We start from the raw sequence: 27,955 nt of genomic DNA on the forward strand, positions 1-27,955 counted from the left end.
TGGAATATGTAGGTGTTTATAAAAATAAAAGTCTTCATTAACTTCTAAAAATATCTTTGTCTCATTCCAAAATTCTGTATTACTCCATAGCAAGAAAAATAACCTCTGTATTGTTCTAAAACTTCTTGTGAAATATAGACCCAGAGGTCTGGATTTATAGGTCTCTGTAATGCTTTTTTACAAATATATCATATATCTCATTCTTTAATCCATCTAATGGGAAAAAACATAGTACATCAAAAAATGGTGCTGCGGCAAGGGGTGGGGTGACCTGTACTCGTGTAAGTAAAATGAATGATATTACCATACTTCAGTTGATTTGTGTAATAAATTCCTATTTGATTTTTCTAAGACATTATACATTTAAAAAACATATTTCTTATCAGACCATATCTGCTTTTACATTCTATATGTTCTAAATTGCCACTCTTCATTCCTTTTCTTTTTGAAGTTGTTAGCTAAACTGCACAACAAATCAGGTCCCAGATTTCTTGTTAAATGATCTACTCCACATAAAAATCTCTTTTCTCCCTAATGCCTTCTCAAAAATAAAAAAAATTTGATATTTCTATAGGACAAATCTTATTTAATTATTATACTTTCCTCTGACAAAAGTGATCACCATATCCTATAGTGATTAGAAACAGCTGAGAAACTGGGTTTCTCAGAACTGCACACTACTGCATGCAGTAGTGGCATGCTAATGGAGGGCATTAACTGGGATTTTGCAAAAATAGCAATCCTGACTAACTGATTTTGGAAACACTTGGCAAAGCAAAACAGAGGGGTTTCTTCACTCAGCATTCAAGTTCTCTGAACCCTAACATGCTTCTATAAACTAATAATCTCTGAGAAGAGGATGCATAATATGTGGAATTTCTCATTCTTATTTTGCTAGAAAATACCTTTTCACAGTCCACAGGAGTTGAAAAGATTACTGAAAAGACTACACATGCAATTCTTAAAACAGAGTAAGAAAAGTTCTAAGTTGTTCAACAGTTTATAATGAAAAGGAAAGGATTCATAACTGTTCCACACTAATAAATAACATAAGAATGTCATTTTGGGAGAAGAAAATTTAAACAAACAAGATAAATTTATAATCAAAGCCAAACAAATTTAGTTAATTTCAAATGAAGTAAAGTTGTGGCTAGGTGAAGGAGTAAAAAAAAAAAAATCTAACTAGAAAACTGACACTACAATGTCAGGAAAGGGGCTTTTACTTTCTGGTAATATAAAATGAAAAGGTCTCAGGATGAATGGGCCCATAATTTGGGACTATTCCCACCTCAGATTACTTGCTGATACAGCACTAACTCTTTTCAAAGATAGGATTGTTAAGTAGTAAGTAACTTCACAAAGCTCCAGAAAATTCGAAAGGGATAAAAATTTAAAAACAAAGTAAGTTAAATGACAATTTACAGACGCAAATTGTCTGAAAACCATTTTCTCTTTTCCTGGGGTGGCTCTATCAGGTCATAAGTGAAAAGAGCTGTGTGGCAGTTTAATGGAAAAGGGGAGAATGTGGCTACAACTGAGTCACATGGAGGCTGCAATTGGTTTTTTGAAATTTGGCAATGTTGAATAATAAGCATATGTGGAATAAAGAGGTTCCCATTCCTCTTTCTCATATGAACCTATATTAGTCATTGATATGATTAGTCTTTCTCATATCAACTACATCAGTCATTAGTCACGTATTAGTCATTGTGTTTTTCTGTAAACTGATAACAGTAATACGTTGTGGGTTCTGTGGTATCCAGAAAAAAAGGTTAAAGTTTATATTTTCAAACTCCCAGTTAAGAAGAAACTTGGCAATAAAGGCGAATACAGATTCAGAGCAATCTTGGTGGCAAATCAAAATATTAAGTATGGGACATTCCAAATTCTCCACATACCAAGGAATGTAAAGACATAGCAAGTTATAACTTCAAGTAAAAATATTCAATTTCATAATAAAAATGTAAGACACTAAGGGCAACATATTATTTTTTATTACATTTAAAAAAAATTATGGGTACATAGTAGGTGTATATATTTATGGGGTACATGAGATATTTTGACACAGGCATGCAATGCATAATAATCACATCATGGAAGATGAGGTATCCATCCCCTCAAGCATTTATCCTTTGTGTTACAAACAATCCAATTATACTCTCTTAGTTATTTAAAACTGCACAATTTTGCATTTCAAGTTTTCATGCACAAAATGCACAGGTGACTATAGTCACCCTGTTTTGCTGTTAGATAGTACTCATTCTATTTTTTTGTACCCGTTTTAAAATGTGGACATCATTAAACCAACTCACCTGATATATTAAAGGATCCTAGAGATATGACTATGAAATATCCTTAACAGGGCTACCAAATAAACAAATCTATAAAAATTTACTGTAAAACAATAGACACAAAAAAGCCTAAACACTCTCATGAAATCCTAACAGAGAAGCATTTTTTTTCTGAAATATAATGTGCTATCTTGAATTTCCATAACGGTGTGTGTTAAGTTTTTAAAGATACCAATTTCAAGTGTTACAGAAGATAATTTGTGTGTAACATACTTTAATTGTATCTAAAAACAACATTGTAGGCCTTAAAATTGAGGTATATAATATTTTTAAAAACCATATGAAAGAGAAGTTGAAACAAAGGATATCCAGGTTAAAGTCGGGAAGACTTACATATTATGCTTGCAAATATTCCCATGGTTCTATACTTCAGGAAAGCTGTGCTTTTTTTCTTTTACGGGTGATTGGAAAGGCAATGCAGTCAGCTACTTACCCCCTAAGTCCAAGGATTAGATTCAAACAACTAAATGCAAGATAAAGCTTCCTCTAAAACTGAGGACATACATATCACATTCACAGAATTAGTCTCTCTTTATAGACTTAGCAGGTATATATGCAGATAATATTTATATGCGTATACATTTATATTGATATTTATATGTGTATTTATGGAATTAATCTTTACATGTAAACTAATTCTCTAAAAGCAACTAATAGCTCCTTAGAATATAGGCAAAAGGGCCAGGCGTGGTGGCTCACGCCTATAATCCCAGCACTTTGGGAGGCCGAGGCAGGTGGATCACCTGAGGTCAGGAGTTCAAGACCAGCCTGGCCAGTATGGTGAAACCTCGTCTCTATTAAAAATATAAAAAAATTAGCCGGGCATGGTGGTGGGCACCTGTAATCCCAGCTACTCGGGAGGCTGAGGCAGGAGAATTGCTTCAACCCAGGAGATGGAGGCTGCAGTGAGCCAACATGGTGCCACTGCACTCCAGCCTGGGTGACAGAATGAGACTCTGCCTCAAAAAAAAAAAAAAAAAAAAAAAAAAGAATATAGGCAAAAGATAAGACACTGTATAAAGCTGTAATACTAGTTTCTAAAATGAGAATTTCAAATTGTCCCTTTTAAGAAGACATAAAATAAGAAGGTTTTAATATAACTATGAGCAAATCTTTTGTAAAACAATAAAGATAAACAATTGACTAAAAATATACAGGAATGTTATTTTTTCTAGGTTGGCTTCATAAGAACCTTGGTTTAAACACTGCTCTCCAAGTTCTTTTAAGACTTGTTTTTAAAAACTTTTAAATAAAGTTTTAAGAAGTTTTTAAAAGGTTCTAAAACAATCAACCACCTCAACTCAACACTTACGTTTCAACAAAATTCCTAAACTTAAGTCTTATTCCATGAACTAAAACAACATTCCATGATTAAAAAGAAAGTTTTCTTCTATGATGAAGTATTTTCTACATACAAAAAAGAGGTTGATTTTCCTTTAAACTCCTGAAATATAATTATACTAATAGATTCAGATGATTGAATTTACAGTGACAAATCAGGTAAAATCATTACCATTTTAGAAAGAAGATTTTATGTCAGCTGACAAGAATCTACTTCATGTTATGTGTTATGAAACGAACGTTATATGACACCATCTCTGCTGCTTCAGTTAAGTCTTATTCTGCCAAGCCTTTCTAACTATACTCACCAGTGTGCTCCACTGACATTTTCAGTTATTTGGTTAAGTGCCTTTTAACTCCTTCATGTAAAAGTATCCTACTTTTACAGTGTAAAAGTGAGTTTTCAGTGGAAACTGTTAAATGCTTATCTTGCTTGATTCACTATGTTTGGCCCTATTAATCCCTTCTTTTTTCAAACTCGTATCCCTCAGCTTCACTGCTACCTTTCCAAAATCTGGCTCCTTTCCTCTGATGTGCTAATACTCAAATATTGTCACCTAATGCTCTGCTAATAATGAAATATGGAGAAGAATAACATGAAACTATTTTATGCTTGCTACCTGGTTTTTAAAATTTCCATTCTGACTTCTCTTACCATATTGATAAGTGTTCATGCCCATGGTTAAATTAAAAAGAATAAATGGAACATGTATCTTGGGTCATGATAATGGAGAAAAAGAACATGTTTGATAAAAATACTGCCTGAAGTTAAGCAGTGGATAGATGGAAAAAGAGAAGTACAGGAGCTTATAAAAATGCTCCATCTCTTCAACTCCAGGGAACATTAAAAAAAATTGAAGGATTTGATCTTTTGGTAGTAATTTCTCCTTATGCAAACACATAAATAGTATATTATAGATAAGCCTATATCTAATAGTTAATTTAGCAGAAATTTACTAAAAAACTTTTTTTCAAAGGATTCATAAAAGGTTGTTTCAGTTCTTCTATTTAGTATCCATTATTTTTGTTGAATATAAGTGAGAATCTTTGTAGTTTAATTCCAGGATAGAAGGCCATTTAAACTACCACTAAGCATCAACATAAAATACATCTAGAAGTGTTTATTTCAGAGTATAAGACATATATTGGGACTTAAAACCAACAAGTAAGCAATCGATTTACATTTTGAAATCTGATATGGAAAATATACCAAACCAGATGTGCTTGCTGCTATTTACAAATCACTACACAAATAAGAGATGCACATCACGATCAGTGACAAATCACGTCACTTCTTTTCTGCTAGTCGGCTCATGCACAGACAGCAAAGTATGTAATTGTGTTTCTCCAAGTAATAAACTCCCAGTGATATTTTACAAAAATATTTAATCACAAGAGGAAATTTCCAAAAATGCCCCAGGAAAGTACAATGAAGAAATGAAAATTGACACTGGAAGTGAAATTAGATGTGACTAGAAGATTTTAAAATGGTAACAGCAATGTTAAGATAGGACAAAAACAGACTGGGCTCAGTGGCTTACGTCTGCAATCCCAGCACTTTGGAAGGCCGAGGTGGGCGGATCACAGGAGGTAAGGAGTTCAAGACCAGCCTGGCCAACACGGTGAAACCCTGTCTCTACTAAAAATACAAAAATTAGCCAGGTGTGGTGCCAGGCGCCAGTAATCCCAGCTACATGGGAGGCTGAGGCAGGAGAATCGCTGGAACCTGGGAGCTGGAGGTTGCCGTGAGCAGAGATTGTGCTACTGCACTCCAGCCTGGGGGACAGAGTGAGACTCAGTCTCAAACAAAGAAACAAACAAATAATAATAATAATAATAAAAACTAGCACTACATGAAGTTATAGTATAAACCGAACCATATTGAAAAGTCTAATGAATATTTTGAAAATTAGGTAAAATAGTTTTGATCTTTTTTTTTGATGGAGTCTTGCTCTGTCGCCCAGGCTGGAGTGCAGTGGCGCCATCTTGGCTCACTGCAAGCTCCGCCTCCCGGGTTCATGCCATTCTCCTGCCTCAGCCTCCCAAGTAGCTAGGACTACAGGCGCCGCCACCACGCCTGGCTAATTTTTTTGTCTTTTTAGTAGAGACGGGGTTTCACCGTGTTAGCCAGGATGGTCTCGATCTCCTGACCTCGTGATACGCTCGCCTCGGCCTCCCAAAGTGATGGGATTACAGGCGTGAGCCACGGCACCCGGCCTTTTTTTTTTTTTTTTTTTTTTTTTTTTTTTTTTGATGGACTTGCTCTGTCGCCCAGGCTGGAGTGCAGTGGCGCGATCTCGGCTCACTGCAACCTCCGCCTCCCGGGTTCACGCCATTCTCCTGCCTCAGCCTCAGGAGTAGCTGGGACTACAGGTGCACACCACCACGCCCAGCTAATTTTTTTGTATTTTTAGTAGAGACGGGGTTTCACCATGTTAGCCAGGATGGTCGCGATCTTCTGACCTCGTGATCTGCCCGTCTCGGTCTCCCGAACTGCTGGGATTATAGGTGTCAGCCACCGCGCCCCGGCCAACATTTTTTAGTTTAATCTGCACAACATTCAGAAAGTCACTTACAGTTGAAACGAAGCACCGACTTTTTTGCATTGAAGACTCTGTAATAAAACAAATTCACGATGCAGTTGGCTAGCATTTAGGTCCAAGCACCAACTTTGAATACAGTAATTGAAAGCAGTAATTACAAGAAGACTGAAGATGAATCTCTAACCTCCAGTAAAGGCTGATTTCTTTGTTTCAAAAGTCAGCATGCATTGATAATGTTAAGCTATCTGGTGAACTACTGCTGCAGATAAAGATTCTGCTGTGAAATCCATACCCAGGAAAACTTTATAAACTCAGGAAAGTAGTTGTGATGCAAAGCATGACAATGTCCCAGGAGCAGTGATGCCAGCCAGCAAAGACCTCCACATTAAAAGACCTCTCAGATACTCCATGACATTAAAAATGCACAGATCAAAAGTGGACAGCTTATCCACATTTGGAAAGGAGTATGATAATTTGCCAAGGCATAGAAAACCTCTTGCTCCGTACAATGAAAACAAGGCAAGAAGTGTTCAAACTACCCTTGAAAAGTTTTTACAAAGAAATAAAACTTTAATTCTGAATGTTTCTGATGTTTACAATTACAATATACTAAAAAAAAATTAGTTTTACTATTTTTTCATTTCCCAATATACTTATAACCAACATTAAGAAGTTTTCAATGTCTTGACAAAAAAAATTTTAAAGGTCATAGAACGATCTTAATTTTTATTATTGGTTATTAAGATAACCTAATAATCACAGTTTCAGCTTCCCTGGTCACTTAGAATTATCACTGATTTACTTACAAAAAGTTCTGTCACTGATAACAAATTGCTATAAGAAAGAGACTAATAACTTGTATGCTACACTACAGTTCCCTAGCTCTGCAATAAACTGTTAAGTGGTTAAGATTTTAAAACTGAATTTTAGCATATTGTCTTAAGACAGACAGCCATCTGTATTGAAGTAAACTGCATCCCACCTCAAAGAAATATTTAACAATTGATGAATGTATAAGATGGCATTTCTTTAGAAGAAAAAACAGCAATAAACATTCTCTTAAATAAAACTTTTAATATATTTTGTGAACCAAACAAAACAAGCCTGGGTACTTACATATCCATTATATTGTCTTTTATAAAGAGAATATTTACATTCTCATATTCACTGTCTATAAGTTGTGTAATGCTGACTCCTTAACTACACAACTTCTTTTATAACATGAAACTCAATGGCTTTTGAATCTGGGTATAAATTCCTCAGCAGGCCTAGCCTCAGCACCCCCAGTTTAATTAGAACTAACCAGTAACTCTACATTAGCAGAAAACACAACTGAAAACCAATGTCCACTACAAGTATGTTGGCTCTGTGTCATGGACAGCCACAGGCCAAGGAAGACGAGACTCAGGGTTATGGCAGAATAGTTAGAATACCGTATTGTTTAAGGTAACAAAACATGGGGAAAGGATTCATATAGTACATTCTAATCTATATCTTAGATTATCAAACTAAAACTAAGAACAAAAATAAGATTTGGGGCCAGGTGTGGTGGTTTACGCCTGTAATCCCAGCACTTTGGGAGGCTGAGGCAGGCAGATCACTTGAGGTCAGGAGTTCGAGGCCAGCCTGGCCAACATGGTGAAACCCCGTCACTACCAAAAATACAAAAATTAGCCTGGCGTGGTGGCACATGGCTGTAATCCCAGCTACACGGGAGGCTGAGGCAGGAGAATCACTTGAACCTGGGAGGTAGAGGCTGCAGTGAGCTGAGATCGCACCATTGCACTCCAGCTTGGGCGACAGTGAGACTGTATCTCAAAATAATAATAATAATAATAATAATAATAATAATAATAATAATAATATTTGGAATTCAACACAGTGTGCCAGAAAGCTTGCTTATCTTCTTGGACCTCCTGCCATTTGAACCCTACAATTCTGAATCTAGGGTCAGAGTTTCTGGTTCTTACATGTAAAGAGCTTGGAAACTGTTACTCCCATTTCACAAGAAAAATGCTGAACAAACTACACGTTAACAACTCAATCCATCATGATGCATTAGGTTGCCCCCAAAACTAGAAAGACAGGCAAATACAGAGAATCATGGCATTGAGTAGAAGCCCAGGATCAGAACCGTGGAGCAAGAGCCAGTATCAGTAGCAAAGCTTTAAACTGTAATTAATGAATTGCTGGAGACTCAGTGTATACTAACTTGCAAATTAAAAACTACTAGGAGGTCCGGTCTTATGGGGGCCTCCACACTTTCATAAGTTTTATCTCCAGGAGCTTCATTAGGTTTTGACTGAAGATTTGAGGAAAAGTCCCCCTTGTGCTTCCAGCAAGTGGGGAGAGAATAGTAACCATTTAAAAAATTTGATTGTTTATTTTATTTTTAGAGAGGAGCTCTTGCTCTGTCGCCCAGGCTAGAGTGCAGGGGCACAGTCATAGCTCACTGTAACCTAGAACTCCTGGGCTCAAGTGATCCTCCTGTCTCAGCCTCTCAACTAACTGTGATTATGGGTGCTTGCCACCATGCCTGGTGCCTGACTAGAGTCTTTTTTTTTTTTTAATTTCTTGTAGATATGAGGATCCTCCTACATTGCCCAGGCTGGTCTTGAACTCCTGGGCTCAGGCAATCCTCCCACCTCAGCCTCCAAAAGCACCAGAATTACAGGCATGAGCCACTATGCCAAGCCTATTTATCATTTTTTAAAATGCCAGAGCATTCTGTTCTTCTTAATAGGACTTACCCTCAAGATAAACTATTTTACCAGATCCTAACTTAATGGGGTTCACCAAAGCCTACCTAAACTGGGGGAAGGGAAATATCCAACTACAGTCCTCCCTGGGCTTTCAAATGGAGGAAAGAAAATACTCAAAACTCAGGCTCACTAAAAAACTGACAGCCAATCATAGGACTATAGTAAACAACCCCTTCCCCCCCAACCCTATCACTGCCCCAACAGGGCTCTGGTATAATAACAGCAGATTACAGCTAAAACAAATTCTAGCCTCAAAGTCTATTTAAGGAGACGCTGGAAAAATCCAAAGACAAGAGGTTAGACAAAAACAATGACACTGAAGAACTTTTAGCCTCTAATACTACAGCTACAGCAAACATCAAACACAGCTTAACTCCTAGCCAGATAAACAAAACCCAGCATATTAAAGGCATATCTCCCTAAGTTCCTTTTACCCCATATATCATGTCTAATTGTCAACAAAATTACAAGGCATCCTAAAAGGCAAGAAATATAGTCGGAAAACACAAAGCAAGCATCAGAATGAGATTCAGATATAGTGGAAATTTTGGAATAAACAGACTGGGAATTTGAAATAACTATGATTAATATGCTAAGTGATCTAAGCAGAGCAATAGAAACTCTAAGAATCGAAAGGTAATGATAGAAGTCAAAGTAACAGTACCAGAAATAAAGACTGGCTTTGATGGGCTCATCAGTAGACCAGACACCACAAGGAAAGCATTTGTGTGCTCAAAGAAACGTCAACAGAAACTTCCAAAACTGAAATGCAAAGAGAAAAAAGAGAGAGAGAAAAAAATAACAGAATAGCCAAGAACTGTGTGACAATTACAAAAGTTGTAAAATAATCACAATGGGAATACAAGAAAGAGAAGGAAGAAGTAAGTATTTGAAGTAATAATGGCTGAGAATTTTACAAAATTAATGACAGAAACCAAGGCACAGATCCAGGAAGCTCAAAGAACATCATGCTGTATAAATACCAAATTATCTACACATAGGCATATCAGAGTTAAAGTGTAGAAAATTAAAGAGAAGAAGAAAATCTTGAAAGTTTGAAGAAAACTATCTCCACAGGAAGACGAATAAGGATTACATGAAACTCCTCCTCAGAAACCACACAAGCAAGAAGAGTGTGGGGTTAAATATTTCAAGTTTTGAAAAGAAACCCCACCAACCTACAATTCTGCATCATGTAATACACCGATATACTGTAGGAGAAATAAAGACTTTCTCAGACAAAAATGAAGACATTTCTTGTCAGTAGACCTGCCTTGCAGTAATATTAAAAGATAAGAAAGAAAATGATATGTCAGGAATTATGTAGGATATTAGATCCACATAAAGAAAGGAAGAGCATTAGAGAAGAAATACATTAAGGTAAAATAAAATATTTTTCTTTTTCTCAACTGACCTAACAAATAACCATTTTAAAAAAAATAATAACAACAACAATATATTCCATAATTATAGTTTATGGACAAGTGAAACAAATGAAAGCAATGTTACAAGGGCCAGCAGGGAAGAACTGGAAATACTCTGTTATATGGTACCTGCTGTATTCATGAAGCAGCATACTATTATTTAAAAGTGGATTTGGATTTGTTATAAATGTATACTATAAACTCTGAGGCAACCAATAAACATTTTTTAAAAACAAGTATATAATTGATAGGCTAAAACTGGAGAGAAAACGAACTTAGGGTTAGTATTTGTTTCTCCTTAAATGAATTAACTTCTTACTTGCAATATCTGCTAAACTTCTCTTTTGGAGCTACTTATATTTCACATTTTGTCTCCACTAACTGCTCCTTTTGCTGCCCATGTTTTGGCAAGATGGTAAATAAACAAAAAATGCTGCCCATAAAATTAAAAGAATTGATCCAACAACTACAGTAGCTAAACAGGTGGAAATGTGTCAGAATTTTATAGCCTGTGTCTCATCATGAACATATAATTAGGTATTAGTTGATATAACTGTGCGGGTGAGTCTGATTATACTCATAATAATATATTTGTATCTGCAGTGCCTAGAACAAAACCTGCCATATGGCAAATAGTCAATATTTGTTGAAGAAATAAATTAATTGACATTAAAAGGGAGAATATTTAATCCCTGTTGAAGACTAATAAAATCATTTTTATTATTGTCAACTTGCTTTAACAACCATCTCACAAATAAAATGAAGTCTACTATATTGTTTTGCAGTTCTGAATCTAACTTTACAAAAATATTGAAGAGCATGCTAAGAAAAGATCATATATCTGGCACATTAAAAGGTGTTTAGAATAGCTATACAAGTCTTTGAAAATAAACCATTCCCTTGTGAAAAAATACTTCAAAGCTTTTCAAATATATATGCAGATTTAGGAAGACTTATGCCATGGTAAAATTTCATGGATGTTTAATATAACATTTCAAAACATCATGGGTCTATAGTGAATGAAAATGAATAAAGTGAGCAAAAATCTGCCTCTAATCTTAATTTCATGTGGCTTGGCACTTAAAAAAGAACAATTACTACTAAACCATTCTTTCTATAAAAGCCAGAAGAGATAAGTGAGACATCATCTCTGATAACTCATCTAACAACATTACTTATTAGGTACTCTTTCTATATCCTCTTACATTATCTAAACTAATTTTTACTACAGGGCTTATTGAAAATGTCAAGACAAGGTTGAAAATCAACACAAACTTCCGGCCAGGCACAGTGGCTTACACCTATAATCCCAGCACTTTGGGAGGCAGGTGTGGGCCCATCACTTGAGGTCGGGAGTTTGAGACCAGCCTGGCCAAGATGGTGAAACCCCATCTCTACTAAAAATACAACAATTAGCCGAGTGTGGTGGTGGGAGTCTATAATTCCAGCTACTCGGGAGGCTGAGGCATGAGAATCACCTGAACCTGGGAAACAGAAGTTGCAGTGAGCCAACACTGTGCCACTGCACTCAAGCCTGGGTGACAGACTGAGACTCTGTCTCCAAAAAAAAAAAACAAACAAAAAAAAAAAAACAAAAAAAAAAAAAAGGAAAGAAAAGAAAACAAAAAAGAGAAAAAAAAAAAAAAAGAAAAAAACAGAAAACCAAACACTGAATGTTCTCACTCAGCACAAAGAAACTTGTAAGAAAATCCAGGAAATGCAGGAAGAGATAATACAACTTAAAAAAAAAAATCAATCAGAGCTTCTGGAATTGAAAACCTCACTTAAGGAATTTCTAAATAGAACTGAAAATTTCATCAATAGACTAGACCATATAGAAGAAGGAATTTCAGAACTTGATGACTAGTCTTTTGAACTAATCAAGGCAGACAAATAAAGAAAAAGGATAAATGTAAAACTTAAAACCATAAAAACCCTAGAAGAAAACCTAGGCAATATCATTCAGGACACAGGCATAGGCAAAGAATTCACGACTAAAGCACCAAAAGCAATTGCAATGAAAGCAAAATTGACAAATGAGATCTAATTAAACTGAAGGGCTTCTGCACAGCAAAAGAAACTATCATCAGAGTGAACAGGCAACCTACAGAATAGGAGAAAATTTTTGCAATCTATCCATCTGACAAAGGGCTAATATCCAGAATCTACAAAGAACTTAAACAAATTTACAAGAAAAAAAAAACAATCTCATCAAAAAGTGGGTGAAGGATATGAACAGACACTTCTCAAAAGAAGACATTTATGCGGCCAACAAACACGAAAAAAGCTCATCATCACTGGTCATTAGAGAAATGCAAATCAAAACCACAATGAGATATCATCTCACTCCAGTTAGAATGGCGATCATTAAAAAGTCAGGAAATAGCAGACGTTGGAGAGGATGTGGAGAAATAGGAACACTTTATACTGCTGGTGGGAGTATAAGTTAGTTCAATCATTGTGGAAGACAGTGTGACGATTCCTCAAGGATCTAGAACCAGAAATACCATTTGACCCAGCAATCCCATTACTGGGTATATATCCAAAGGACTATAAATCATTCTACTATAAAGACACATGCACATGTATGTTTGCTGCAGCACTATTCACAATAGCAAAGATATGGAACCAACCCAAATGTCCATCAATGATAGACTGGGTAAAGAAAATGTGGCACATATACAACATGGATTACTATGCAGCCATAAAAAATGATGAGTTCATGTCCTTTGCAGGGGCATGGATGGAGCTGGAAACCATCCTTCTCAGCAAACTAACACAGGAACAGAAAACCAAACACTGCATTTTCTCACTCATAAGTGGGAAATGAACAATGAGAACACATGGACACAGGGAGGGGAACATCACACACCAGGACCTCTCATGGGGTGGGGGGAAAGGAGAGGGAGAGCATTAGGACAAATACCTAATGCATGCAGGGCTTAAAATCTAGGTGATAGGTTGATGGGTGCAGCAAACCACCATGGCACATGTATACCTATGTAACAAACCTGCACGTTCTGCACATGTATCCCAGAACTTAAAATAAAAAACAAAAACAAACAAACAAAAAACCCCAAAACATTAACAAAATCTTAAAGAAATATGCGATTATATAAAGCAACCAAATCTAGGAATTACTGGCATTCCTGAGAGAAAAGGAGAAAAAGTAAACAACCTGAAAAATAGATTTGAGGGAATAATTCAAGAAAATTTCCCTAATCTTGCCACATCAAAATTTGGAAAGATCTCAAATTAACAATGTAACATCATGCCTAGAGGAACAAGAACAAACTAACCCTAAAGCTAGTAGAAGAAAATAAATAACTAAAATCAGAGCAAAAGTGAATGAAATTGAGACCCAAAATTCTGTACAAAGAATCAATGACATCAAAAGTTGGTTCTTTGAAAGAGGGAACAGGATCAATAGACTGCTAGCTAGATTAACAAGGAAAAAGTAAGAAGAACCAAATACGCACAATCAAAAACAACAAAGGTGACATTGCAACCAATTCCACAGAAACACAGAAGATTCTCAGAGACTATTATGAACACCTCTATGCACATAAACTAGAAAATCTAGAGAAAATGGATAAATTCCTGGAAACACACAACTTCCCAAGATTGAATCAGGAAAAAGTTGCAACCCTAATAAGACCATATTAAATTCCAAAATTGAATTAGTAATAAAAACCCTACCAACCAAAAAAATCCCCCAAAAACCCAGAAAATGGATTCACAGTCAAATTCTACCAGATGTACAAAGAAAAGCTGGTCCATATTCCACTGAAATTACTCCAAAAAAAATCAAGGAGGAGGGACTCCTCCCTAACTCATTCTGTGAAGCCAGCATCACCCTTCTACTAAAACCTGGCAAAGACACAGCAAAAAAAGAGAAAACTACAGGCCAATGTCACTGATAAGCACATATGCAAAAATGCTCGACAAAATACTAGCAAACCAAATCCAGCAGCACATAAAAAGTTAATACATCATGATCAAGAAGGATTTATTCTTGGAATACATAAACAGATTTAAAAACAAAAACCATAGGATCATCTCAATAGATGCAGAAAACCTTTCAATAAAATCCAACATCCCTTCATTATAAAAAACCTCAACAAACTAGGCATAGAATGAACATATCTAAAAATAATAAGAGCCATCTAAGACAAACTTACAGCCAACATCATATTAAACTGACAAAAGCTGGAAGCATTCTCCTTAAGATCAGGAACAAGACAATGATGCTCACTCTCCCCACTCCTATCCAACAGAGTACTGCAAGTCCTAGCCAGATCAACCAGGCAATAAAAAGAAATAAAAGGCATCCAAATAGGAAAGAAGAAGTAAATAATCTCTCTGAGTAGTATTCCATGGTATATATTTATCACATTTAAAAATCCAATCATCTGTTGATGGACACTTAGATTGAGTCTATGATTTTGCCATTGTGAATAGCACTGTGATAAACATATCAGTTCAGGTATCTTTTTCATATGATGATCTGTTTTCCCATTTTGTCTTTTCTTAACATTAGACTGAAAATAAGTGAATGGGGGTATAATATATCACAAAACTGATTAATACAACAACCTTAACCAGCAGAGTATAATATATATTTAACAGTTATTGAAAATGTATGTGTATTAGGGACTGTTCAAAACAAAATGGATTGGTTTTTCTCTCTTTTATTCTTTTGCCTGCATCAAAAAGCATAAAAGCTTTAATTCTACTAGACTGTCAGATAAATCTTAATGTAAACTGCTTTGAAACCAGAGATAAAGTGAATACATTTAACAAATTATAGTGAGTGCTTACTTGCAATCAGACTCTGGGGATATTGCAGGAAACAAAATAGACATAAAAAATCCCTGCTTTTATAGAGTTTTTATTGTACTTGCTGAAGACAGATAATAAATAAGAATAAGTAAACTATGTACCATGTTATAAGGTGATATATGCTGTAGAGAAGGAAGAAGGAGAAAGCCACTGTAAGATATGCAAATATTGAAGGGAAGTCTTCACTGAGAAGGTGACAAGTTAGTAAAGACTTGCAGAAGAGGAGAGAGGGATAAAGAAAGGCATGGAGACACCTAGAGGAGTGTTCAGGTTCAAGAGAACAGCAAAAGCAAAGACCCTGAGGTGGGAGTGCACCTGAAGTGTACAAGAAATAGCAAGATTTGGAATGCCATTGAATGAAACTTCCATTGAATTCACATAAATTTCCTATTTGTTTGAATTTCAAATACGACAAAAGATTATCAAACTGTTTTGTCTTTTTTAGGGAAGTTATGTTTAGGAAAAGAGGCGAATGCATAATTTTCAACTGAATAACCGAGTTTTCCATAGTTGTTTTTTCAGTTGTTTGGATACGGCTTATCTTCATGTTTAAAATTCAGCCAAAAGCATACAGTCATTGTCATTTCTATTTTCACATTATACCAAAAGTGGTGCTTATAAGATTTCCGAATTCAGAATGTACTAGAGATGCCATCCTGTTTGCACTTGACATATCTGAATAAGATTTCTTTAAATAAGACAGGAGTGTCGTGCACTGATTAAAAGTATGGGCTCTGGGGCCAGAGAGTCTGGATTTCAATCTCAGACTGTCACTTTCTGATTGGGTGGCTATAATAAGTTACTCTGTGCCTCTGTTTTCTTACCCTGAAAAATTAAGATAAATAATTGTAAGTATCTCATAGTTGTTTTGAGAATAAAAATAATTTAAAGCATTTAGAACTGAGCTTGGTACATAACTAACGAATGTACTAGCTGTGACTCATTATTAACATTGATGGAAGAGATCAGGTGGGTATTTTGATGTGTCATAGTCAAAATAAGAAAAAATAATGCTTCTTTAACTTTTCTATTTTTCTCCCTTGATGTCAATAGTTAAAATCATTCTTCAATTCCTGAAGATTCAAATCCATGATAACATTTGAATACATATCAAGTATTCATTCTTACACTTAAAGAGATATTTTTAAATACTGAGAAACAATGAGTTCAAATTAAGTTACCTTCTCATAATATCTAAATTAGAAGAAAATATCCTTTTTAATACCTAATATTTATGAGTGCTCAGCAGTATATAAAAGGCATAGTTGAAAGAAAATTCTTTTGCATTTATAACATTTAAGAGAAAAACACAAAGAAGTGATAAACACAGGAGCAGGCTGGCTATTTCAAGGAAAATGAGTTGTTACAAAGCATAAAATATTCCTGAAGAATGTATATTTATATTAAAATTTTCCTTGTAGCCTCACAGTACTCTATGACTATAAATAGCCCTCATGAACTACATCAGATGATTTTGAGTTACAGTGCAAGTACCCTTTCAGTAAAAGCAGCTTAAAAAGAAAGCATCAAATTGCATTGGAAAGTAAATGTTACATATTCAATCATGATATTATTAAGCACTTACTATAGGTATTAGTCCAAGCACTTTATATGAACTGTAAAAATAATAAAACAGGTTAGTATATAACACTAAATATTTCAACAATCCTTTAAAAACTGTTTTTATGAAAATTTTCATCGACAAATACTAAAAACGTTTTTATTATGGTAAAAATATGTAACATTAATCTTATCATCATAATCTTTTTTTAAAATTATACTTGAAGTTCTGGGTTACATGTGCAGAACATGCAGTTTTGTTACATAGGTATACACAAGCCATGGTGGTTTGCTGCACCCATCAACCTGTCACCTACATTAGGTATTTCTCCTAATGTTATCCCTCCCCTAGCTCCACACCCACCACAGGTCCCGGTGTTTGATATTCCCCTCCCTGTGTCCATGTGCTCCCATTGTTCAACTCCCACTTAGGAGTGAGAACATGCGGTGTTTGGTTTTCTGATCTTGCGATAGTTTGCTGAGAATGATGGTTTCTAGCTTCATCCATGTCCCTGCAAAGAACATGAACTCATCATTTTTTATGGCTGCATAGTATTCCAGAGTATATATGTGCCACATTTTCTTAATCCAGTCTATCATTGATGGACATTTGGGTTGGTTCCAAGTCTTTGCCATTGTAAATAGTGCAGCAATAAACATACGTGTGCATGTGTCTTTATCGTAGAATGATGTATAATCCTTTTGGTATATACTCAGTAATGGGAAAGCTGGGTCAAATGGTATTTCTAGTTCTAGATCCTTAAGGAATCGCCACACTGTCTTCCACAATGGTTGAACTAATTTACACTCCCAACAATAGTGTAAAAGCATTCCTATTTTTCCACAACCTCTCCAGCATCTGTTGTTTCCTGACTTTTTAATGATTGCCTTTCTAACTGGAGTGAGATGGTATCTCATTGTGGTTTTGATTTGCATTTCTCTAATGACCAGTTATAATGAGCATTTTTTCATATGTCTGTTGGCTGCATAAATGTCTTCTTTTGAGAAGTGTCTGTCCATATCCTTTGCCCATTTTTTGATGGGGTTGTTTGCTTTTTTCTTGTAAATTTGTTTAAGTTCTTTGTAGATTCTGGATATTAGCCCTTTGTCAGATAGACATATTGCAAAAAATTTCTCTCATTCTGTAGGTTGCCTGTTCACTCTGATAATAGTTTCTTTTGCTGTGCAGAAGCCCTTCAGTTCAACTAGATCCAATTTGTCAATTTTGGCTTTTGTTACCATTGCTTTTGGTGTTTTAGACATGAAGTCTTTGCCCATGCCTATGTCCTGAATTGTACTGCCTAGGTTTTCTTCTAGGATTTTTATAGTCCTAGGTCTTACATTTAAGTCTTTGATCCATCTTGAGTTGATTTTTGTATAAGGTGTAAGGAAGGGGTCCAGTTTCAGTTTTCTGCATATGGCTACCCAGTTTTCCCAACACTATTTATTAAATAGGGAATCTTTTCCCTATTGCTTGTGTGTGTCAGGTTTGTCAAAGATCAGATGGTGGTAGATGTGTGGTGTTATTTCTGAGGCTTCCGTTCTGTTCCATTGGTCTATATATCTGTTTTGGTACCAGTACCATGCTGTTTTGGTTATTGTAGCCTTGTAGTAAAAAGCTTGAAGTCAGGTAGTGTGATGCCTCCAGCTTTGTTCTTCTTGCCCAGGACTGTCTTGGTTATGCAGGCTCTTTTTTGGTTCCATATGAAATTTAAAGCAGTTTTTTCTAATTCTGTGAAGAAAGTCAGTGGCAGCTTGATGGGGATAGCATTGAATCTATAAATTACTTTGGGCAGTAAGGCCATTTTCATGATATTTATTCTTCCTATCCATGAGCATGGAATGTTTTTCCACTTGTTTGTGTCCTCTATTATTTCCTTGAGCAGTGGTTTGTAGTTCTCCTTGAAGAGGTCCTTCACATCCCTTGTAAGTTGGATTCCTAGGTATTTATTCTCTGAGTAGCAGTTGTGAATAGGAGTTCACTCATGGCTCTGTGTTTGTCTGTTATTGGTGTATAGGAATGCTCATGATTTTTGCACATTGATTTTGTATCCTGAGACTTTGCTGAAGTTGCTTATCAGCTTAAGGAAATTTGGGGCTGAGATGATGGGGTTTTCTAAATATACAATCATGTCATCTGCAAACAGAGACAATTTGAATTCCTCTCTTCCTACTTGAATACCCCTTATTGCTTTCTCTTGCCTGATGGCCCTGGCCAGAACTTCCAATACTAGGTTGAATCGAAGTGGTGAAAGAGGGCATCCTTGTCTTGTGCTGGTTTTCAAAGGGAATGCTTCCAGTTTTTGCCCATTCAGTATGATATTGGCTATGGGTTTGTCATAAATAGCTCTTATTATGTTGAGATATGTTCCATCAATATCTAGTTTATTGAGAGTTTTTAGCATGAAAGGCTGTTGAATATTGTTGAAGGCCTTTTCTGCATCTATTGAGATAATCATGTGGTTTTTGTCATTGGTTCTGTTTATGTGATGGATTTTGTTTATTGATTTGCATATGTTGAACCAGACTTGCATCCCAGCGATGAAGCTGACTTGATCGTGGTGGATAAGCTTTTTGATTTGCCAGTATTTTATTGAGGATTTTCACATCAATGTTCATCAGGTATATTGGCCTGAAATTTTCTTTTTTTGTTGTGTCTCTGCCAGGCTTTGGTATCAGGATGATGCTAGCCTCATAAATGAGTTAGGGAGGATTCCCTTTTTTCTCATTGATCAGAATAGTTTCAGAAGGAATGGTACCAGCTCCTCTTTGTACCTCTGGTAGAATACGGCTGTGAATCCATCTGGTCCTCGACTTTTTTTGGTTGGTAGGCTATTAATTATTGCCTCAATTTCAGAACCTGTTATTGGTCTATTCAGAGATTCAACTTCTTCCTGGTTTAGTCTTGGGAGGTTGTATGTGTCCAGGAATTTATCTGCTTCTTCTAGATTTTCTAGTTTATTTGCATACAGGTGTTTATAGTATTCTCTGATGGTAGTTTGTATTTCTGTGGGATTGGTGGTGATATCCCCTTTATCATTTTTATTGCATCTATTTGATTCTTTCCTCTTTTATCCTTTATTAGTCTTGCTAGAGGGCTATTTTGTTGATCTTTTCAAAAAACCAGCTCCTGCATTCATTAATTTTTGAAGGGTTTTTTTGTGTCTCTATCTCCTTCAGTTCTGCTCTGATCTTAGTTATTTCTCATCTTCTGCTAGCTTTTGAATATGTTTGCTCTTGCTTCTCTAGTTCTTTTAATTGTGATGTTAGGATGTCGATTTTAGATCTCTCCTGCTTTCTCTTGTGGGCATTTAGTGCTATAAATTTCCCTCTACACATTGCTTTAAATGTGTCCCAGAGATTCTGGTACATTGTGTCTTTGTTCTAGTTGGTTTCAAAGAATGTGTTTATTTCTGCCTTCATTTCGTTATTTACCCAGTAGTCATTCAGGAGCAGGTTGTTCAGTTTCCATGTAGTTGTGTGGTTTTGAGTGCGATTCTTAACCCTGAGTTCTAATTTGATTGCATTGTGGTCTGAGAGACAGTTTGTTGTCTGTTCTTTTATATTTGCTGAGTGTTTTACTTCCAATTATGTGGTCAATTTTAGAATAAGTGTATTGTGGTGCTGAGAAGAATGTATATTCTGTTGATTTAGGGTGGAGAGTTCTGTAGATGTCTATTAGGTCCACTTGGTCCAGAGCTGAGTTCAAGTCCTGGATATCCTTGCTCATTTTCTGTCTTGTTGATCTAATATTGACAGTAGGGTGTTAAAGTCTCCCACTATTATTGTGTGGGAGTCTAAGTCTCTTTGTAGGTCTCCAAGAACTTGCTTTATGAATCTGGGTGCTCCTGTATTGGGTGCATATATATTTAGGATAGTTAGCTCTTCTTGTTGAATTGATCCCTTTACCATTATGTAATGGCCTTGTCTCTTTCGATCTTTGTTGGTTTAAAGTCTGTTTTACCAGAGACCAGGATTGCAACCCCTGCTTTTTTTTTGCTTTGCATTTGCTTGATAGATCTTCCTCCATTCCTTTATTTCAAGCCTAATGTGTGTCTCTGCACGTGAGATGAGTCTCCTGAATACAGTATACCAACGAGTCTTGACTCTTCATCCAATTTGCCAGTCTGTGTCTTTTAATTGGGGCATTTAGCCCATTTACATTTAAGGTTAATATTGTTATGTGTGAATTTGATCCTGTCATTGTGATGCTAGCTGGTTATTTCACCTGTTAATTGATGCAATTTCTTCTTAGCATTGATGGTCTTTACAATTTGGCCTGTTTTTGCAGTGGCTGGTACCAGTTGTTCCTATCCATGTTTAGTGCTTCCTTCAGAAGCTCTTGTAAGGCAGGTCTGGTGGTGACAAAATCTCTCAGCATTTGCTTGTCTGTAAAGCATTTTATTTCTCCTTCACTTATGAAGCTTAGTTTGGCTGGATATGAAATTCTAGGTTGAGAATTCTTTGCTTTAAGAATGTTGAATATTGGCCCCTAGCCTCTTCTGGTTTGTAGGGTTTCTGCAGAGAGATCCACTGTTAGTCTGATTGGCTTCCCTTTGTGGGTAACCTAACCTTTCTCTCTCACTGCCCTTAACATTTTTTCCTTCATTTCAACCTTGGTGAATCTGATAATTATGTGTCTCGGGGTTGCTCTTCTTGAGGAGTATCTCTGTGGTGTTCTCTGTATTTCCTGAATTTGAATGTTGGCCTGCCTTGCTAGGTTGGGGAAGTTCTCCTGCATAATATCCTGAAGAGTGTTTTCTAACTTGGTTCCATTCTCCCTGTCACTTTCAGGTACACCAGTCAAATGTAGATTTGGTCTTTTCACGTAGTCCCATATTTCTTGGAGGCTTTGTTCATTTCTTTTCACTCTTTTTTCTCTAATCTTGTCTTCTCGCTTTATTTCATTAATTTGATCTTCAATCATTGATATCCTTTCTTCTGCTTGATCGAATCAGCTATTGAAGCTTGTGTATGCTTCGCGAAGTTCTTGTAGTGTGCTTTCCAGCTCCATCAAGTCATTTAAGCTCTTCTCTACACTGGTAATTCTAGTTAGCCATTCGTGTAATATTTTTTCAAGGTTTTTAGCTTCCTTGTGATGGGTTAGAACATGCTCCTTTAGCTCAGATAAGTTTGTTATTATCAACCTTCTGAAGCCTACTTCTGTCAATTCATCAAATTCATTCTCCATCCAGTTTTGTTCCCTCACTGGAGAGAAGTTGTGTTCCTTTGGAGAAGAGGTGTTCTATTTTTTGGAATTTTCAGCCTTTCTGCTCTGGTTTCTACACATCTTTGTGGTTTTATCTACCTTTGGTCATTGATGTTGGGACCTACGAATGGGGTTTTGGTGTGGATGTCCTTCTTGTTGATGTTGATGCTATTCCTTTCTGTTTGTTAGTTTTCCTTCTAACAGACAGGCCCCTCAGCTGCAGTTACTTCGCAGTTTGCTGGAGGTCCCCTCCATATCCTGTTTGCCTAGGTATCACCAGTGGAGGCTGCAGAACAGCAAATATTGCTGCCTGATACTTCCTCTGGAAGCTTCATCCCAGAGAGGCACCCGCCTGTATGAGGTGTCTGTCAGCCCCTACTGGGAGGTGTCTCCCAGTCAGGCTACACAGGGGTCAGGGACCCACTTGAGGAGGCAGTCCTTCTGTTCTTGGAGCTCAAACGCCATGCTGGGAGAACCATTGCTGTCTTCAGAGCTGTCAGGCAGGGACGTTTAAGTCTGGAGAAGCTGTCTGCTGCCTTTTGTTCAGATATGCTCTGTCCGCAGAGGTGGAATCTAGAGAGGCAGTAGGCCTTGCTGAGATGTGGTGGACTCTGCCCAGTTTGAGCTTCCCTGCCGCTTTGCTTACACTGTGAGCATAGAACCGCCTACTCAAGCCTCAGCAATGGTGGACGCCCCTCCCGCCGCCAAGCTCCCGCATCCCAGGTCGATCTCAGACTGCTGTGCTAGCAGTGAGCAAGGCTCCGTGGGCATGGGATCCACTGAGCCAGGCATGGGAGGGGATCTCCTGGTCTGCCGGTTGCGAAGATCATGGGAAAAGCACAGTATTTGGGCAGGAGCATACCACTCCTCCAGGTACAGTGACTCACAGCTTCCCTTGGCTAGGAAAGAGAAATCCCCTGACCCCTTGCACTTCCCAGGTGAGGCGACACCCTGCCCTGCTTCAGCTTGCCCTCTGTGGGCTGCACCCACTGTCCAACCAGTCCCAATGAGATGAACCAGGTACCTCAGTTGGAAATGCAGAAATCACCCATCTTCTGCATCGATCTTGCCGGGAGCTGTAGACCACAGCGTTCCTATTCGGCCATCTTGGAAGTGACCTCCATCATAATCATTTTTAAATGTACAGTTCAGAAATGTTAAGTGTATTCACAACATCGTACAATGGATCTCTAGAACTTTTTCATCTTGCAAAACTGAAACTCTATACTCATACTAATTCTCCCTCCTCTCTTCCCCCAGCTTTTGGCAACCACTTTCTAGTTTCTGTTTCTACTTTCTGTTTCTATGATTTTGCCTACTTTAGATATTGCATATGTGTGAAATAATATTACAATTTTCCACAGGCAAAATTTTATTTAGGTATGTTTTACTGAAACTGAAGATTCAGCCATGCCTAGAGCTTTAACCAGAACAAAAAAAAAATAAACTGAATAGAATAGAAATGAATTTTGCCCAGGAAATCAACTGCATAAATGTGTGGGATGGGGAAAGGGGTGAAATGAAGTAAGCGAAAGGAGCTGTCATAATGTATCTGCTTCTGACTCAGTTGTTTCACTACATTTGCCTTCATTCCAGGGTATCTCCTCAATTTCTCTTTTGCCCAATTCCTATTTCCAAATGACATCTCTAACATACAAATTCTCCAGTCACTTTTATAAAAAACACCACTGAAGCGAGCTACTACACTCATTTTAATTCTTCTTTCGCATTTAGTTGTAGCACCTATTTACTCTCTGTGTGCACTTGAGATTTATATTAGCTATATATACTTCTAGGCAGAGACTACAGTTATAGTCTAATCCAGAGTTTAAATAAGAAAACTAAGATAGGGCTGAAGTTGGTATTATCCTCAACTATTTGTAACCAGAAAACAACATAAATGTTTGCATATTAAATTATATATTAAGTATGGGACATGCATGAAGCTAAACATTTACTTTCTGTGCAAGAAATTCTTTTGCCACTGAAATACATGCACAATACTTTTCCAAAAACACTGGACAAATATACAACTACTCTGTGTATTATTAAGAACTGCTAATTTTACACTGTAAATCATTGGAAAAAGAAACACTATTTCATCCAGAATTCTGAATTAATTTCAAGTAATCATCCAATTCCCTTAAGGTTACAGAGTCTTCAGATACACCATCTCTGACATTCCAACTCTAAGATTTTACCTCAGCCCTCATTCAGCAACCAGTTGTTGACCACCTAATAAATATTCTATCCGAGCTTGCAGCACACACAGTCACCATACAGAGAGGAGAATGGTCTTTCCTCCTGGTGAGCCCTCGATCCCCTGCTCCCCAACAAGCAGAGCCCCCTGCTCAGGCCAGCATTGCAGTCGCCCAACCCCCTGGCTGAACACTACCAGCGACAGCAGCTAAACAATTCTTGGACGTGGAGAACCCAGGGGCAACCAAAAGCCCTTCTGCCACTGCCTCTGCAGTGGTACTGCCCCTGCAGTGGTACTGCCCCTATTGTCCTCAGAATGGGTAAGGAGCAAAGACCCTAAGTGCCTTATCCACATCTCCAGCAAGCTGCAGTTACCCCAAGGAGGGGAGGCCAATCTGTCTTCCACAGTTCCCCCCGACTCCCCCTGCTCCTCAATAGGCAGTGCCGCCCCCCATCCCAGGGCGATTGCACTGATAGATTGCAGCGCCACATCTCTCTGGGTTAGAGCCCCAGAAGAAAAGGGGAAGTGAGAGACCCTCAGCCACAACCACTGCTGCTTCCAAGTTGGAGAAGGAACATAAACACTGAGATTGCTCCAGAACCGTGGTGTGCAGCCCCGGAGTGCCACACTGCGATCTGCAGCCAGCACTCAAATAGGAGAGGAACCCACTTTCAGAGCATTAAGAGGGAGCATGGCTGCAACTGTGGGTAAATATAGAGGAGCCACATGATTAAGAGCCTACCAACTGACCATTATGCTTAAGTGCCACCTACTGGATCACACCTCAAAACTTCAACACCAAAAAATACTTTGGTAACATACCCCCATGTGAAACCAAAGACAAGACGACAGCTAGAAATAAAGACTCTGCACAAAGGCTCAGCCCTCTAGAGACATCTAGAAAAGAATTCTACTGCCTGTACTCAATCTACCTGGCAGTTAAAGGAACACTCAAACACAGAGATGAGAAAAAACCAGAGCAAGAACTTGAGCAACTCAAATGGCCAGAGTATCTTCTGTCTTCCAAATGACCACAGAGTTTTCCAGCAAGGATTCTTAACCAGGATGAGATGACTGAAATGACAGAAATAAAATTCAGAATATGGATAGGAATGAAGATCATTGAAAGTTGGAAGAACATTGAAATCCAACTCAATAAATCTATTTTTTTTTTCTTTGAGATGAAGTTTCACTCTTGTCGCCCAGGCTGGAGTGCAATGGCGCAATCTCAGATCACTACAACCTCTGCCTCCTGGGTTCAAGCAATTCTCCAGCCTCAGCAAATCAACCCCAAAGCTAGCAGAAGACAAGAAATAACCAAAATCAGAGCTGAACTGAAGGAGATAAGACATGAAAAACTATTTAAAAGTTTAACAAATCCAGGAGTGGTTCTTTGAAAAAATTAATAAGATAGGCTGCTATCTAGATTAATAAAGAAGAAAAGAGGTAAGATCCAAATAAACACAATTAGATGCAACAAAGGGGATGTTAACACTGATCCCACAGAAACACAAATAACCACCAGAGACTATTATGAACACCTTTATGTACCCAAACTAGAAAACTTTGAAGAGATGGATAAATTCCTGGACATATAAACTCTCCCAAGACTAAATCAGGAAGAAACTGAACCCCTGAACAGACCAATAATGAGCGCCAAAATTAAATCAGTAATAAATAGCCTATCACCCCCAAAAAAGCCCAGGAACTGAAAGATTCACAGATAAATTCTATCAAATGTACAAAGAAGAGCTGGTACTATTCCTACTGGAACTATTCCAAAAATTTGAGGAGAGTCTCCTCCTCATTCTATGATGCCAGCATCATCCTGATACCAAAAGCTGGCAGAGACACAACAACAACAAAAACTTCAGATCAATATCCCTGATTAGCACTGAAGCAAAAATCCTCAAAAAAAGAAAAAAAAGACTTGCAAACTGAATCCAGCAGCACATCAAAAAGTTACTCCACTACGATCAAGTAGGCTTCATCCCTGTGATGCAAAGTTGGTTCAACATGCACACATCAATAAATGTGATTCATCACATAAACAGAACTAAAGATAAAACACATGATTATCTCAATAGATGCAGAAAAGGCTATCGATAAAATTCAACATCCCTTTCTGTTAAAAATGCTCAATAAACTATGTATTGAAGGAACATACCTCAAAATAATAAGAGCCATCTATGACAAACCAACAGCCAACATCATGCTGAATGGGTAAAAGCTGGGAGCATTCTCCTTGAAAACTGGCACAAGACAAGGATGCCCTCTCTCACTACTCCTATTAAACACAGTATTGGAAGTCTTGGCCACAGCAATCAGGCAAGAGAAAGAAATAAAGGCACCCAAATAGGAAGAAAGGAAGTGAGACTGTCCCTGTTTGCAGATGACATGATTCTATATGTAGTAAACACCATTTTCTCAGTCCAAAAGCTCCTTCATTTGATAAGCAACTTCAGCCAAGTTTCAGGATACAAAATCAATGTACAAAAATCACCTGTATTAAACATCTTTAGGGTGTTCCAACTTCAAGGTTCTATTAAAGTGCTAAAAAATTGTATTTTGTTTCAACATTCAGGACTGGTTGTATCATAAAATTCAGTGATTCAGTGATACCTGTGATCATTATGAATCAGTTGAAATTGATCATCACAACGTATTTAACTCAGAGGAATAAACTTCTCATTCAACATTTTAAATGATTTTCTTTTCCATAAGAAAATAACATTAATAAACTTCAATAAACTTTAGATTCTCCTTGCTACCCAAGGGATATAAAAGTACCTGCACATAAAAATACACCAACAGCAGCCAAGCTGAAAGCCAAATCAGGAACTCAATCCCATTCACAATTGCCATAAAATGAATAAAAAAAACCTAGCAATACAGCTAACCAGAGAGTTGAAAGACCTCTATACTGACAACTATAAAACACTGTGGAAGGAAATCAGAGACAACACAAACAAATAGAAAAACATTCCATGCCCATGAAGAGGAAGAATCAATATCATTAAAATGGCCGTACTGCCCAAAGCAATTTAGAAATTAAATGTTATTCCAATCAAACTATCAATTACATTCTCAACGGAACTAGAAAAGGCTACTGTAAAGTTCATATGGAATCACGAAAAAACCTGAATAGCCAAGGCAATCCTAAGCAAAGAGACTAATGGAACAGTGTAGAGAGTCCAGAAATAAGGCTGAGCACTTACGACCATCTAATCTTCTTTTTTAAAAAATATTATTTTATTTTGAGTTCCAGGATACATGTGAGGGATGTGCAGGTTTGTTACATAGGTAAACGTGTGCCATGGTGGTTTGCTACACCTATCAACCCATCACCTAAGTATTAAGCCCCGCATGCATTAGCTATTTACCCTGATGCTCTCCCTGCCCCAACACCTGACAGGCCCCAGTGTGTGTTCTTCCCCTCCCTGTGTCCATGTGTTCTCATTGTTCAGCTCCCACTTATGAGTTCCTGTGTAAGTTTGCTGAGGATAATGGCTTCCAGCTTCATCCATGTCCCTGCAAAGGACATGATCTCATTCCTTTTTATGGCTGCGTAGTATTGCATGGTGTATATGTACCACATTTTCTTTATCCAGTCTATCATTGATGGACATTTGGGTTGATTCACTACCTTTGCTGTTGTGAATAGTGCTGCAATGAACATACGCTTGCATGTATCTTTATAATAGAATGATTTATATTGTTTTG

The 27,955-nt window shown here is 37.2% G+C and overlaps 1 protein-coding gene across 2 annotated transcripts in view; it reads right to left on the bottom strand.

Annotated features, from left to right (window-relative positions):
• The window catches only part of ME1 (malic enzyme 1), a 214,394-nt gene that overhangs the window by 58,061 nt on the left and 128,378 nt on the right, over positions 1-27,955 (bottom strand). The window lies entirely within an intron of this gene.

This window comes from Pan troglodytes, chromosome 5 (assembly GCF_028858775.2).
Source record: "Pan troglodytes isolate AG18354 chromosome 5, NHGRI_mPanTro3-v2.0_pri, whole genome shotgun sequence".
Taxonomy (NCBI): Eukaryota; Metazoa; Chordata; class Mammalia; order Primates; family Hominidae; genus Pan; species Pan troglodytes.